Below are 16,276 nucleotides of genomic sequence, written 5' to 3'. Positions count from 1 at the left end.
TACCATAAACAGCATCCTGCTTTGTATCAAAGGCTCAGGTTGTTGTCGGTGTATTATCAATTAAGCATCATTTAAATGGTACTGCCTACCTGAGTGTTACTGCTACTTCATGATCACAGTGTAGCCACTTTCTCTGATTCTCATCATGGCTGTGCAGCTGAAAAACAACTGCTGCTGCTGTTTGTTGCTGCCTGCTGCTAATTAAGACAGGTCTGAAGGCAAAAGGAGGTCCAACACACTAAAAGCAAAGTGCGACTAATAGAGTGGCCAGTGAGTGTAGGTAGTAAACATAAATGATTTAAAACAGGCTTAATATAAAGGACATGATAAGGGATGATACGTTCAATTTCTTTACATGTGGTACATTTACTGTCCGCTTTAAATATGACAAATATACATTTGTTCTTCATTTCTGCAGCATCACGTTTGGTGGAGTTGCAGCTGAGAATCCCACAAAAGAGGCTCGATAATGTCGGTGATAGTGACCTATTTTTATAAGGCTGTTGTTTGAATTTTTAATCAAGTAGAAGAAGAAAGTGTCAATATTTGCTAGAAGTTTTCCAATCTCATTCTTCCCCAGTGATACAGATAACACTTGCATTGTATTTCTCTCTTTGGAAAGCTTGTAGGAGCCAATTAGGACTCAGTTCTATAAATAAGAACCAATCTTTATCCAGTCAAGAGAATGAAGCGCTACCAAACGCTGAGGCAATTTGAAGCTGGAGTTGCTCGTGATTGTGTATGGTACTGTTTATTACTGAAGTATGTTGGAGGTTAATTGAGAGTATAAAGAGAAAACAAACTGACTGCTTAAGAAAGCTGGTGTCAGACTATAATTCGTCAGACACGGCTGATCAGTGTGTCATCCAGGTGCAGCATCTCGTTTGTGGCTTCCTTAGTCTCTACAGAGCCCAAGATTTTCACTTTGGCCTCGCAGTTGTGAAGCTGTTGCTGACTGATTTGGGAGATGGTTTTTCAGGTCAACAATAAAAATAGGGGATTAATTAATTTGAAAAAATGCGCCAACAGAATAAAGCGTTTGTTTTTCCGTCACATCTTTGTGTCCGTTAATGAAAATATCAGACTTTAACTCCAAGAGCTTGTGCTGAACTTAAATTGATTAAATCAGATTTATGTAGGGAAAATGTGTTTGTTGCTGCTGTTGTGCTGACCTTTATCTGACTATAGATCACCTTGATGCTTTTTTGTCATTGTTATTAATTGATAAAAATATGGGGTTGGGTATGAATTCATCATTAATATTTTGGCTGCTGTCTTTAGGGGTCACCACAGCAGATCGTCTGCCTCCTGTTATCCCTTGCGTACTCTTCTGTCACAGCCTTTCCTCTCTAACTTTGTCTCAACACACTCCATCTGAGCTGTCCCTCTGGTGTACTCATTTCTAATCTTGTCCCTCGTGGTCACTCTCAGTAAAAATCTGAACATCTTCAGCTCTGCCTCCTCTGTTTTTTGGGGGGTTTTTTTAGTGCTATTGTCTCCACATCATACATCACAGCAGATCTCACAACCATCTTGCGACCCTTCCCTTTCACTTGTGCTACTATCCTTCTGTCACAAATCACCCCTGACACTTTCTGCCCACTCCACCTTGCCTGCACTCTCTTCTTCACCTCTCCCTGTCCATTGCTTTGAATTGTTCTTTTATTTTAAATTTCAATTTAATTTTTGCCCTGGATTCTAAATGCTGAATGCCAGAAACAGTTTGAGAATTTATCAGTTAAATGTAAACATTAGTGGATATGGTAAGATGACTTTTATTTTTATTTTTTGCATTTCACAAACAGCAAAGAGCAGCTGATTAAAAATTAAACTGGGTTTCAACTGTCTTGACACAATAAGGGCTGGACAGAACCTGAAATTATACCAACCTAGTAAAACATTAGTTTAATCTAAAGTTCTAGTCATTTACAAACACGTGAAAAAGAAAGTTTTCACAGGACTCTGTGCAGTCCAGCGGGAAAAAAAGTTCACAATTTTTATTTCCATTGGAATAAAAAAGGTTCGTAGCAGCCAGGTATACTTATGCAAGTGTAAACATCTCTATGGAGCAGAATTTTTAACAGTTTGCTGGTCTGGAGCATTCAGTTGTGTGTTAAGACCATGCCACGACCCCCCTTCAAATTTCACCCTAACGTCTGACCTTACAATGCTCAGAGAAATAAAAAAATAAAAAAAAACCAAGAGCTACATTTTAGAGTTCACAGGCCTCAGCATGATAAATGTTAAAGTTCATGATGCACAATTCAAAATGGACTGAAAAGTCGCAACTTTTTTAAGAGCCATATTTGGAGAACATCAAACACAACAAATCAAGTATAAACACCTCATGCCAAGCGCAACGCTGGAGGGACAACATTTTAGGCTTATTTTGTGCCACAGGGCTGGGCACCTTGCAGGCTCTGAGTCGACCATGAACTTCTATGTATACCAAGTTCATTTGTTTGGCAGCTGGAGCTTGGCAGAAACTGGGTCATACAACAGGGCAATGATCCCGAGCACAGCAGCAAATCTACAACAGAAAGTCTGAAAAAGAAACGAATCAAAGTGTTGCAATGGCCCAGTCAAAGTGCAGACATCAAGCTGATTGAGTGGTGGGATGTTAAGAAAGCTGTGCATAAATGAAAGCCCACCAAGCTCAATGAACTGCAGCGATGTTGTAACGAAAAGTGGGCCAAAAATCCTCCACAGCAATGTGACAGACTGATAAAGACCCTGAGACACACCTTTGCTGCCAAAGGTATTTCTGCAGGCTGTTGAATCAGGGGGAAACACTTAGTTTTTCACAGAACTGCAGAGAGGTCTGTGAAAACTTTTGTGTATGACTGTTATATGATTACGAGGAACACAGGACACATAACATCACTGTCATTTTTTCAATTTTCTTCACTGTAGTGCACAACTTTGTTAAACTGTGTACTGTGTGGAATTCAAAGAAACCTGAAATGTAACTGTTGGGAGAATCTGCAACAGCAAATTTGAAGTTGGAAAGACAAATTAAAGGGAACAAAAGCTTTTTAAAACCATGTTTAGAATAGAATACAATAGAATAGAATTCAACTTTATTGTCATTGCACATGTCACAAGTACAAAAACGAAATGCAGTTTGCATCCATCCAGAAAGTGCTTTAGCAATAATATAGATATATTACAGAAATGGGTCTGTTATAGGTATGAGGGTACAAAATATGGGTCTATTATGGGTATGTTACAATGTACACGGTATGAAGGTATGTTATGAATATGCTACAACTATAAGTATGTACAGGCTGTAGTGAGTGTACATGCTATGTACAGGCTATGAACAGGATATAAATATAAAACTATACAGTTTTGCCTCATAGTCTTTAAACCTTTCAACTTTTTGTTTGTTTTTTCATCAGATTTGATAAAATCTTAATTTGGTGATTAAATGCATCCAATTTTAATGACCAGATCGATAATAAGTTCCCAGATAAGTGGCCATTTAGGAGACATTTTAAGATTGCTGCTGAGTGAGGAGACTTGCTTCTGAGAAACACTTTTTATAATACATATAAATCTGACTCAGCAATATTAAGAGGTATAGGACGAGCGCTTCTGTTCTAGTTATAGTAATATTGAGTGGGATGAGTTTGTGTGTGTATCAGGGAGGAGGATTGGTTTTCTCTCTCTTAGCCTATGGTCTATGACTGAGAATATTGTCATACAGGACAGTGACAGCCTCCAGAAGAGTGTAATCATGTTTAGGAGAACAGATTGACAGCAGTGTATAAGGCAGGCAGAGAGCGAGTGGGGGTATGTGGCTGTGCTTTGCATGTGCCTGCAGCCTACAGCCTGGAGGTTGGCGGTGAAAGAGTCCAACTTGCTGCTCTCATGTTCAGTGGCAATGTTAAGTCCATCCAGCCGCAGGGGAGACGTCAAGATCAATACACGGTGGCGTCCTCTGATTTCCTTTCACTCGTTTTCCTCCCATCCTCCCTTCTGTCCTTCTCCTCTTTCTCTCTATCATCTCCCCCGGCATCTTAACTTTCCGCTCCTCCAACTCCCGCTCCCTCTTTCACCCCACTTATCCTCTGCTCCATTTTCAGCTTCGCATTTACCGCTCCGACCACCTTTTCTCACTTTCTATTTTTGCCTGCCTCTCATCAATATCTTCTTTCTGTCTCCTCGCCCCCCCGTCTCCTCCCCTCTCTTCTTTCTCTCCGTCCCTCTCCTCTGTGACACATCATGTATAATTAAGGGAGATCACTGTGCTTCATGAGGCCAACATCAGTCGGCTGTCAGCGCTACACTATGCGGGTGTGTGCAAATGTGCATGTGTGTGTGTGCATTTGGAGGGACCATGAAAGATTGAAAAGTTGCCAGCGAGCCAAAGTTCTGCAATTATGGACATTAATTTGCAACAGATAAGAGAAAGACTGATATGGCTGTGCAAAAACATGATTACAGGGAACTTTTGGAAGATTGTAATAAATGCGTTGTTTCTATTATAGTATAGGTCATCAATACATCCCCAACACAGTATATTTAAAGGAGCATATCAGCTATGGCATTGTTTTTCACTGCGTTTCCGTTCCAGCTGGTCAAGGAGAGGTGTCTGTAGACATCTGTCTGTATGTGTTCAAATAAAGCTGAGGCAGTGCTCTTGTTTTGGCTAATAGGCATTCTTTGGAGAAGCTTATAAATAGCATCAGTTTTCTATTCTTATCCTTCTTGCCGGCGCCTTTTTGATGCTTTCCCGAAGATGAGTGAAGAGAAATAATCTGTTTTTTTTCTTTTTGCAGCTGAAAGACAGCAGTAACAGATGAGACAGCAGGAGACAGAGAGGGAGGGACACATCAAAAGAACGGGGTGGATGGGAAACAAAAATGAGATGATAAACAAGGAAAAATATAGGATGACATGGTTGGGTGGAAAACATGAGCCGTGAAAATGGCATCGAAAAATCAACAGGGTGTTGGAAGGAACGGGAAAGGAAATGAGGTGGCGTGGCTGTGGAAAAAAAAAAAAAGATTAAGAAGATTAAAACATGAAACAGACTTGAAATGAGACTGGCAGAGCGAGCGGATTTTGGAAAAGGAAGACGGGGCAGAGAAAAGAGCGAAGGGTAAACCGGAAAACGCGGCGGTATAAAAACAGAAAAGAATTCACAAAAGGTGGAAAAATTGGGATTTTAAAATGGAGAAAGAGACAAAAAATAAGTAGGAGTGGAAAAAGTAGGTCACACAAAGCAGGCTGATGTTCAGTGTCGTGGTCTCGTTGACTGTCACCACACTGGGAGCGATAACCACTGCAAACATAGACACTTGAACATTTTAATGCAACAGTTGTTTTTATTACCACACATGAACTCCAGACAATGTTGGTCATTAGCCTTTCTCACAGCAGGAGATAGTCCGCTTCAGATGTGCTCTCACTACTGGAAATGCTGTGTGGTTTCAATGGTGGTTAATCAATAATGTGTGCTGGAGGCAGGACACATGACACTAGCTTGCTCTCTGCAAAGTTACTTGCACTCCTCTCACGTGAGCTCAATTGCCCATTACACAGAGTTTGTACAAAAGAGATGGCAGGTTAAGGCCATTCACGGTCAGACGTTTGCATTCCTACATACAGATCCACTGGTGAATGTGTAGAGGAGTTAGAATTTTGACACAGAGACAAAATTTCCAATATCTAATCCGAGACATCATTCTGTGGTTCTTCTGTATTGTGATATGAAAAAGATACAGTGCTCTGACCGTTTTGATGATGCTCTGCAGTCCCAAAGCCTTTAAATGGCTGTGTAACTGTTTACAGACTGATAGATGTGCATGCCTTTGTTTCTCATCTGTTTTGAGTTTTTGAGTATCTTTAGATTGCGGCATAATGTGTTGCTATTTGAGATCTTTTAGCCTACTTCCCTTTTGTAGATGGTTTCTACTGGCTGTAGCTAATAGATGACTGTAGCTCAACAGGGAGAGCAGGTCATTCACTAATTTGAAGTGGTTGCTCCAGTCTGCATCCCAAAGTATCCTTGGGCAAGATACCGAATTCCAAGTTGTTCTCTGATGCATTTGTTGGTGTATGAATGTGTGTTAAAGTTAGACAGAAAGTTCTTAGGTGTAGAAAACAAAGTGCTGGTGTGAATGTGTGAATGAAGCATGATGTATAAAGCACTTTGAGTGCTCCAGTAGAGCAAAGAAAAGAAAAAAAACCCTATTTACTATTTATTATTTAAGTGATTTCTTAATTCAGCAGGTCTGCCAGTCATCAGGCCTGGGTGTGGCTCATGAAATTGAACTCAGATTTCCAAAACATTTGATTAATCACGGTTAATTTGGGATTTAACGATAGGGAGTAATTACTTTGTAACACAGAGAGTTATCTTTCTTTTTCATCTGTTTAAAAAATGTCTCTATGTATATGAGATATGCAATACAAAAACATGCATAAGGAAAAGGACAGTGTTCTTATCTTCAGCTGCGAGCACATCTGGTTTATTGAAGCTCTGTCTTAATAGATTTCCCCCTCCCTTTTATGAACATCTGGCAGATGTGGTTAAAGATGCTGACCATACTCTCAAACTGAGCGTTAGCATTTAGATTGATGGGTTGCTCCTGTCTCAGTTTCTGTTGCCAATATTGTCCTTTCAAAGCAAGTTCACAGAAAGAACTTTCAAGTAGCTACATTCAATTTATTCGATTTCATGAAGACAATCATTTTATTATTAATGCTTCTTTCAGTGAGGCTGTGTACATAAACCCAACAACCGACATTTGTGCTTATGTTTTCATGGTTTGTTGGTAACAGAATGAGCCCAGATGCACTTCCCTTTGCTTGCTGGCGCATTTCTCTGAATATGCAAAGGCTGACAGAAGCAGACGACAGACTTCTGCATTTCCGAAACATCTTAAAAAGCATCGTTTCAACTGTTTCTGAATTTAGAAAAGGCCTATACATAGAAAAAAGAAAAACACAGATATAGAGAACAAAACAGTCTGTGTGTTTTTTGTGACGGCATCAATGGCCTCATCGTGTGAATGTGCAAACATGGTGTATCAACTCTTTTCCCTGGAGGAAATGCACACCCTTACGTATTGTACCACGAACAGAGGAGGATACATATGATGGACTAATTTGTGCTTCAAACATGCAAATGAGCAAACAGTCTGTTTACAATAACTCACAGGTTTTCACACGCGGCTCCTCTTTTCTGTTCTCGTGGATTTCCCGATCGTTTGGCACAAATTTAAACATTCTGCGGTGCAGAGATAAGGCAGCTGCTTCGGTGCTTCCTTTGTATTCATACCAGCAGTGTTGCATCTGCAGTCATGCCATTATCGTCGCACCTCTTTTCTCCCGCAATCTGATGACAATCCATTACACAAGGAGCTGCTCTTGCTCCACATAGTGATCATTTTTTTTATTCCTATCACAAAACGTAACAGACCGCGCCCCCGGCAGTGAGCTCGAGGTGTGCATCTAACATGTTTAAGATCACGTAGGGTAATTTGTGCATGCTTTTGAGCTCATGTACGATGTGTTCATGGGAATCTCTGGAGGACAGCACTGTAGGTGATCATAGGGTAATTATGTTTCCCTCCTGTCACACTGAGGCAAGGTCATAGTCATCATGAGTGCTGCTCTAAATTGTACAAGTGTAAATATATTTAAAAATAATGATTTTGAGAGGAGGCACATTAACACCGATGCAGGAAAACTGCATCGGTGTCCAGGCCTGTCCAATAATGTCGCTGCGCTACCTCAGCTGAATTCTGCTGATACACTTTGACTACAACCTGCGCTAATTCATGCAGTTTTGTAATGAAAAACTTAAACACCCTTGTCGCTGCAGTGTGAGCTCAGTTTAATTATTTAGTTCACAGTAGTGTAATGCTTCTGTGGCAATCATAGTAACCAGCATGAACCAGGGGAAGCGCTCCTCATGTGTCTTTGAAAAGTGTTCTACAGAGGTTTGGCAGTCAGGGAAAAACATAATATTGTAATCATCACATCAAAACTATATAGATTTTTGCAAGCAAGTCCCTCAATTTTTTATTTTCCATGTATACTTTTGACCCTGTGTAGATTACAAAAACAATCCAAAATAGATCAAAACCTGTGTGCTCAAAATTACTGTGACATCCATTCCTATGATGAGTATCTGTAAACTTCTGACTATGACTGCACAATGAGCTTAAAAGAAAAAAGTCTTTTGTCCTGCCTGGTCTGTAGCTCCAGGCAAGAGTCCATCACTGTTGTGGGTCACTGGTTGAAGAGGTGAAATCAGCACCCTCTCTAATGCAGCGTTTGAGATCAATACTGAAGCTGTGTGGGTTTCATTCTGACACACGGCATGCTGCCTTGTCTCTTTACACTGCATCTTTCAGTGCCGCCTTTCAGTAAAAAAAGCAAAACAAAGACAGCATAGGTCTCCTAATCAGAGATTTACGGGTAAATGGTGCGATGATAGGAGGCTAGAGAGATAATGATGCTGAGGTCAGACCAAAGATTTCTCTACTTATAAAGTGGATGTTGCATAACTCAGCTCCCAGACAGGAAGTGTTTGATCCTCTGCTGCTTTCTTCCAATTATAGAATCTGCATTTCCCCAGTGGATAACTTATGCATTTTCACCCAGTCTATGTAGCTTACTTCAAAAATCTGTTTTAGACTCTGCCGACTCTCTCCGTCTATCTTCTGGCGGTCTATAATCAAAATGGTCAAAGTAGCCGTGAAGAGTAAAAAAACAAATAGATCTCTGCAAATCAAATTAGTCATTTGGTGGAAAGGTAATGATGTATGGAGTACCATGAAATAGTCTTTGAGTGTTAACATTGTGTAGCTTCAATTAAAAACTGCGATAAATCAATGCTGAACATGCCATATATTCAGTTCAGTCACACGGTGGAGAAGGGACGAAAAAGGCAAAGTGTCGTGTTGCAAAATAACGAGGAGAGTTTAAACTCTGTTTCTATCTCCTAGTTTTGTGTGTTCCTTTCCCCACATCCCATGTCCCACACATTGATTTGTCTCTGCAGTATCCTCCTCAAGCCTCTGGATTGATCCATTCATTAGCTCAGGGTGGGGGGGTTGGATGGTAAACACAAACTGGCTTTAGAAATATTGGCACTGTGAATAATAGGACACACGCACAAAAGCCTACTCGCACACACATCCTAATTGGCAAATAAATTGGCAAATTGGTCCACTTGCGACTTAAATTTCAATTTCCCTGAAGAGCAGCAGCAATGACAACAAAGAGAGAAAAGCCACAAATTAGTGTATCATTTGTTTGAATGGCAGTTACTAGGCTTTTAAACTGGTTGGCATGGAGGTAAAGAGGGCAAACCATTATTTCTGAATCCCCCACCACCCACCCAGAGGATGCAGATAGGAGTGAGAGTAGATTTCTTCATGGGGGCATCACAGAGATTTAACGCTGATCTTCTCACAGTGTTTCAACTCAGGCAATTAGGTATGCCGTGTCATGAAGCAATTGCGTCTCAGTTGATAAGGAGGAGTCATAATTGAGCTGGCATGCATGTTAATTAAACAACAAGCGCTGTTTAACTAGGCCAATGTACCCGGGGTCCTAGTGCAGAACTCGTAGTGGTCATAAAGTCACGATCAGAACAAATAAGATATCTGTGATGAACTTCAACACTACATACTGTACAGTTACAGTATCATCGAGGGGTCGGGGAGTACCTTAATCACTATTGTCAGTACATACTGGTAATGTGACACACATGCTCACCTCAAAAGCTGACATGATGACACTCCTTAAAGGGAGTGGGCCTCAGGTTTTTTCTGGCATGTTGTACTTGAAATCTCCACAAAGTTCACAAAATGTTCAAAAAGTTGTTTGACCGCTGGTTAAAGAGTCAGTCCCTAGACTGCTAGAGATCTTCATCACATGCTGCTATGACAATGCAAAGAACCTTATCCAGCGTAATTACACAGAGAGGAAGTGAGGTATAGACTTCTAAAAGTCAAGTCAATAAAAAGCTAGACTAAACTTGCATTAGTGAAGCCCTGATTAAGGGGTAGAGCAGGCTATTTCTCCTGAGGAGTATCAGAATCTCGTCCGCTCCCTGCCGATCCATGTCTGAAATCCAATTTGTTCTGTGCATCTGTGAAAATGGCATCTCCCCGTCCTTACCTTTCAGAGTAATTTTAACAATTTAGGGACAGATAGCGATACAGCCTAAAAGTGTAACTCAGGCTACAGCTGTGGCTACACAGAGGCTTAAAAGTGAGACAATTACTGGAGTGAAATACCACCAAGGACTGTTTCTGGTGATTTCTCAAGGACAGAGTCCACCAAGGCTGTTGGTGAGTCGCGTATACACAGGAAGCAACTATCAGCACATCCCTTAACACATCCCAGCCTGATTCTTCTTGGCTTCACTACAGCACTAGACACTTTAACACTCACTTGCACAATGTACACTTTCAGATTTTCAATTTTAAAATTTCCAGATTGTTTATTTTATTTTAATTTACTTAATGTACATAATTCACTTACTTACTGCATATAATGTGGTCTGTTGGTGATTTGCGTCCACACAAGAAGCAACTATCATCAATAATAGTCAATGATGTTTGGCAATTTCAATCGATGACAGGCAAATTAACAGCTGACAACACAAAGTGGGTGATCCTGAGTTAACATTGTCTCAACTTTGGGGTGAGGGAGTGCAAGTGAATGATACCATTAACTGGCATATGACAGGTTTATAGGTACATTAGAAGGTTCCCTAGGCAACCGGAACCTGGAATATTGCAGAATGATGCGTGATGACATCTGCAACGTGATGACCAGAGACCACAATTAATATATGACAATAAAAATGCAGATGATTGCGATATGACAGGGTGGTAAACACATCAGAAGGTTACCTAGACTGATTCTGACAAGAAAATTTGCATCACTTTGCCACTGATGGTTGATCAGACGTTCCAGGCTCTGGTTGTTATCCTGCCCTCTCATTGGTAGTTTCTTCAATTGCTTTGAGGATGAGTAAAGTTTGAGTCTGGACCTGCACATTTTATGCCGCCATTGGTTATTTCACCTCTTGTCACAGAAAGTCGAGGATGGGTGAGTGTCATTGACTTTCTTTAGTTGTTGGTCTCCACATTGCTGCTACTTGTTCCTTGTGTAGACACTTAAAATTGTTCATGCTGACTAGGCAAAAAATTCAAACATTCAAAAGCTACAGTACTCAATACCCTTGTTTGAATTAAAATTGAAGATTTGGGGGAAAACCCTGAAAACTACACGTTTCCACACAACTTTTCAGTTGGGCATTAATTCATGTGTTTCAAGTTCATTTCCAAAAATTTAATTAGCTTTGTAAATGAATAATAGACAGACAAAATAAAAACATCTGTGTTTATGTTTTTTTCTTTTAGTTTTTGTTTATTTGGTCAGAATCTGGACTGGACTGGCTGTAAGGAGGTTAACCATGGTAGTGGATGGACACACACTCGAGCACACATGTCAAAGTGCACTTTGCTTGTGCTAAACTGAATTCGGTCCACACCGAGGTTCTATTTGCAGAGTGTGTATGCATCTCTGTCTTTGAGCGGGGCTGAGAGAAGAGCACTTTGCCATCATTAGGTGAGATCATGTAGAGACAGGATGACTGGGTTAATCTTTAATGCCCAGCCTTTGGATATATAAAATATGTATTCAGACCTTGTTGGACATGAGATAGTGTCTTTATATCTCTCTGCTTCACCAGTCAGTCTTTCTTTTTTATTCACTCCTTTTTTTTTTAGCTTTATGTTAGCTGCTCTCAGCATCTCAGTATGTTTGGCCCTGTTTCACTCTGTCTGGTTTGTTTCTCTTTATTCTCGCTTGGCGTCAGCCCAACACTCCACGAGCGTCTGCCCGAGAACGAGACGGAGAAAAGGTGTCGTTTGATGATCTGGCTGGAAGCAGCTCACAGCGTGGCTGTTTTTATTCCGTTTCGTCTGTTTTTCTCCTCCCTCCATGGATCTCTGTCTGTTTGCTCTTCAGATTTAACATCTTAGTAACACTGTTGTCAGGGATCAGCCAAAAAAATCCTAAAGAGATGTAGACAGATACACATCAAACGCATGGATGCTGATGGAGAAGTGCAGCTAAAAGAGACAGAGAGTGATGTTGTCCTAGGTTATTTACATACAACCCACCGGCAGGTGAACGTGGACACACTGACAATCACAGCTGGGACACATTTGACTAAGTATATCACCTTACTGGTGATATACTAGTAAACCTGGACCAGCCAGTAGGGACATGCAGCGAACAGGATTACTGACAGCCAATTGATGTTGTGGTGATATAACACAGGCCACAGGGGAAATCCACCTAAGACTGCTGTTGAAGATTTTTAATACAGTTTTGGCATCTTGTATTCAACCAAACACCCCTGCAAAATCCTCCACGTCACATATTATATAAAAAAGGTTTAATTAAACTGGACAGGTTTCACCAAGGAAAAGGTGAACATATTTAATGATGGTGTGAAAATGGTTGCATAGTGGTGTCCGTTTGAGTCAGCAGCTCCTCTTATCTTTACGGGGATTTACAGTGAGTTACGGCTCATCGTTGAACTGTCACAACTTTATTGTCTGAGTGCTGTTGTAGTGTTGTTACTGGCTTACAACAGGCCTCTTTATTGACTCAAAAATCTATAAAACAAAAATCTGCTGTATGCTCAGCACTAATCCACTTAGAATCAGACACAGTTAGCAACTAGCTGGCAAACAAAATTGAGCATTTTGTATTTCAGGACCTGGATTTATTCAAAGGATATCAGATGTCCAGATCCACAATCCAGATCCTTGCTGGTTGTGTAAAAGATTGATCAAAATTTAAACTTGAGAGGTGGTGATGTCACCGTGATGACCGCAGCCCTGTCAGATGGATTCAAAAACCCTGATAATTTTACAGGGTAACAGATGTTCCTCTTTATGTCACTTTGCACTGCATTTTTATCCAGTGCCCACGTTCCACATCTTGAAACAGAATTCTGCATTTTGACTGGTTTTGCAGTAATTATCAGAGACTTTATAGAAATTATCTCGTAAGAACATAGGACCAAAACTTGAGTTCCCTTTAAACTTCTTATATTTACTTCACATATATTAGGCCTATACATGCTAAATGGCATTCTGATAACATGCACAATTTATTCTTTTTTTTTTTCAATCAGAAAAATCTGAGCATTGTTAACATGTCCCACAGTGTTTGTTTGTTGTGATTGGGTCACCCTAGTTTACACCCTAGCTTACCATCCAACACTGCTGTTTCATTCACCTATCCAATAGCTATAGCAATTACTTCATTCATTATTGTGTTTAATTCTTTTTTAATCTTACCTCTAACAGTTTAACCATACTTTACAATTTCACCTGGTTCATTAGCAGTTTCACTGCTAATCACATGTTTAGTAAAATAATTTAAAAGTTTTATTTATCATTTCAGGTAACAAAGCTGTTTATCCACTATATTTAGTTTGTAATTTCAACTCATAAATAACACTGTTAGCTAAGAAGCATGGACTTTAAGAAGCTAAAATCCATCCTGTGCTTTTAGCAAACTGTATTAGCATTAGCTAATACTTATGTTTGTAGTTGCGTACTGGGTTTTAGTGTCATTTGTGTATTTTGATCATGTATGCATTAACTGTTACCTTTGAGGTAACAGTTAACTCCTCTGCCTGAAGCTGTTTAGGACCACTGAACAGGTTAAATATTAATAGGTTGAGCTAATCTTTACATGTATCCTCTGGCTAATGCAAAAGTACACTGACCTAAATAAGACTACTTCAGAGGCAGCTCATGTTTCAAACCACCTGCAGATACCTGTGTAGGTATCAGACATTAACACAGTCCTCTTAATGTTAAGACATGGAGGATTTATGTTTTTGAATGTTACATTTTTATTCTAAACCTCTTTTTCTTGAATAGCAGTAATTTGGTAATTCCAGCACTGATAAACAATCTGATTCTCCTTTACTGTTGGTTGCACTGACCTGAAAATTTTGGCTGTTACAACAGTGTGTCTTTGTGAATTGACTAAGGCTGTGTTTAATGTTTGCTTTGCTTTATTTGGTGCGTAACAAATACAGCCACAGTGTCCTAGACACATATAACTGTTCCCGTTTTAACAATTTTTGAGTGGCTGCTGTGACATTTACAGCAAACATCTTATTTTCAGAGGCTGTTCTGTCAACACCTTGCATCTAGTAGTACATATAACAGTGTGTTTGCTGAGTTGTTTACTGAGACATGCAGCATGACTCACTAAGAAATTTATTTAAAAGGTTGTCTTGGCAAAACATTACAGTATTTACAGAATTCAACATATGAACAGGAATTAATATTTGTGTAAAACTGAGGATAAGTGAACATCAGCAAATGAACTGATTTCACAATTTGTGGCATGCTGCGGTGATGATAATGATGCTTTGATGTACTTAAAATAAAGGCTGTAGATGCTGTGTAACTTCTAGTTATATAGTATTAGTACAAAATATTTGCATGGGCTTTGTGCCTGGAAAGAAATTAATTTTTAATTGAGAAATGTTCTTTTTTTGTCTGCCTATAGCAGAAAACACAACAAATGACACACAATTAGCTTTAAGATTTACATTAGATCAGGAAGATTAGAGGCACAACCTTAGATTTCAGTCAAAAAAGGATATTTATTTGTAATATTAGTGCACAAAACAATTAGAAACACCAAGCAGCTACATTACTGCACATAAAATCATGAAGTAGTCGAGAGCTGATGAAGCAACCAGATGGAAAATGGTCCATGCTACTTTATTTTTTGCAGACTTTCCACTGTAGATCCAACAATGTGGGAAAAAAATAATAAGGGAAATAAGAGCAGGAAAAATTAGCTAAATAGTGCAAAAAAGAAAGCACTGCTTTCTTAAAGATTAGAATCCAGTCAAATATATGGGACATCTGAGGCTCAGGGCCTTTAGTCTGACAAACAATCAGCCGTGCAAATGTGCTGAAAATGTGCTTCTGTTAAAGCCATTTAACAAAGTCAGCTGATGTCAGCCACTACACTGCATTTCACTTGCAAATCTCTGAAAATAGAAATAAAGAGCAAAGCTAACGACCTTACCTTGGCTGCTGATGAGGTCCTTACCACTGCTGATGAAGCAGCCACTGGACAGAAAAGAGCACCATAAGGATATAGGATGAAACAGATTTGAAATAGATCATTCTCAATCCTGATGAACTTGTGATTTATTGTTTTAATCATCCTTTATTTATCCAGATAAAGTCTTATCGAGATTAAAAACTATTTTTCAAGCGAGACCTGGTCAAGCCAGAGGGAGTGAGACTTTGTTAGTGCAGCTGAATAAACTTTCAGCTGCACTAACAAAGTCATGCTTTTAAACGTATGAGTGTGCTGCTTACTCAGTTCACAAAATGTAACCGTTCTTAGCACATCTATCTGTGCAATCACGTGAAATATGATAATGCTTTTTTGCTTTTGTGCAATTTTTTTGCTATATTCAATAACACTGTATAATATGTCCCTCAACTAAGAGTCTAATTCATCTAGAATTAAATGGAATTTCAATGTTTTTCACCTGAAATTCCAGCATAATTAAATTCACCTGGTAATAAAAATAATTCTAGGTAGTGCATAACTACTAGGAACTTTAAAGGAAATGAGACACAAATTAGACTGTAAGTTATGTTAGGAAGTGCTATAAAAATCCAAATTCCCAACTAAAGTTTCCTGATTAGGCGACATGCTGACAGGCAGTTATGTTGATGAGATTTGGCCAGCTGTGGGTCTGACTGTATGTGATGACGCTGATGCTTCCCGGGTGATGAGTAAATTCCAGTCTCAAGGGCAAAGACATGATATCTGAGTGAATCAATCAGTTCTGCTAAACCGAGCACAGAATCCACCTCCTTCAGCAGGTTATAGAGCAGTTATAGGACACACACACACACACACACACACACACACACACACACACACACACACACACACACACACACACACACACACACACACACGCACACACACTCGGAGCTGGGATCTTTGATGCACATAATATTAGCTTTAGTCAAGAGGTTAAAGGTAAAAACTAAATATGTACTTCTTTTGATATGTATTTCCTTAAATCAGCTAAAAAGCATCAATTTTTTAAAACTGCTCATCCAACTGTCCCAGCTGACATTTGGTGTCAGGTGTGGTGTAATCTAGACGGTTCACCTGCACATAAGTGCAAGTACAATATAAAAACAAAAATAAAATAGAC

At 39.5% G+C, this 16,276-nt stretch overlaps 1 protein-coding gene across 1 annotated transcript in view; it reads left to right on the top strand.

Annotated features, from left to right (window-relative positions):
• frmd3 (FERM domain containing 3) overlaps window positions 1-16,276 on the top strand; it is a 60,051-nt gene that overhangs the window by 3,906 nt on the left and 39,869 nt on the right. The gene's annotated exons all lie outside the window — the stretch shown is intronic.

This window comes from Oreochromis aureus, linkage group 12 (genome assembly GCF_013358895.1).
Source record: "Oreochromis aureus strain Israel breed Guangdong linkage group 12, ZZ_aureus, whole genome shotgun sequence".
Lineage (NCBI taxonomy): Eukaryota > Metazoa > Chordata > Actinopteri > Cichliformes > Cichlidae > Oreochromis > Oreochromis aureus.
This window is presented reverse-complemented; position numbering and strand designations above follow the sequence as displayed.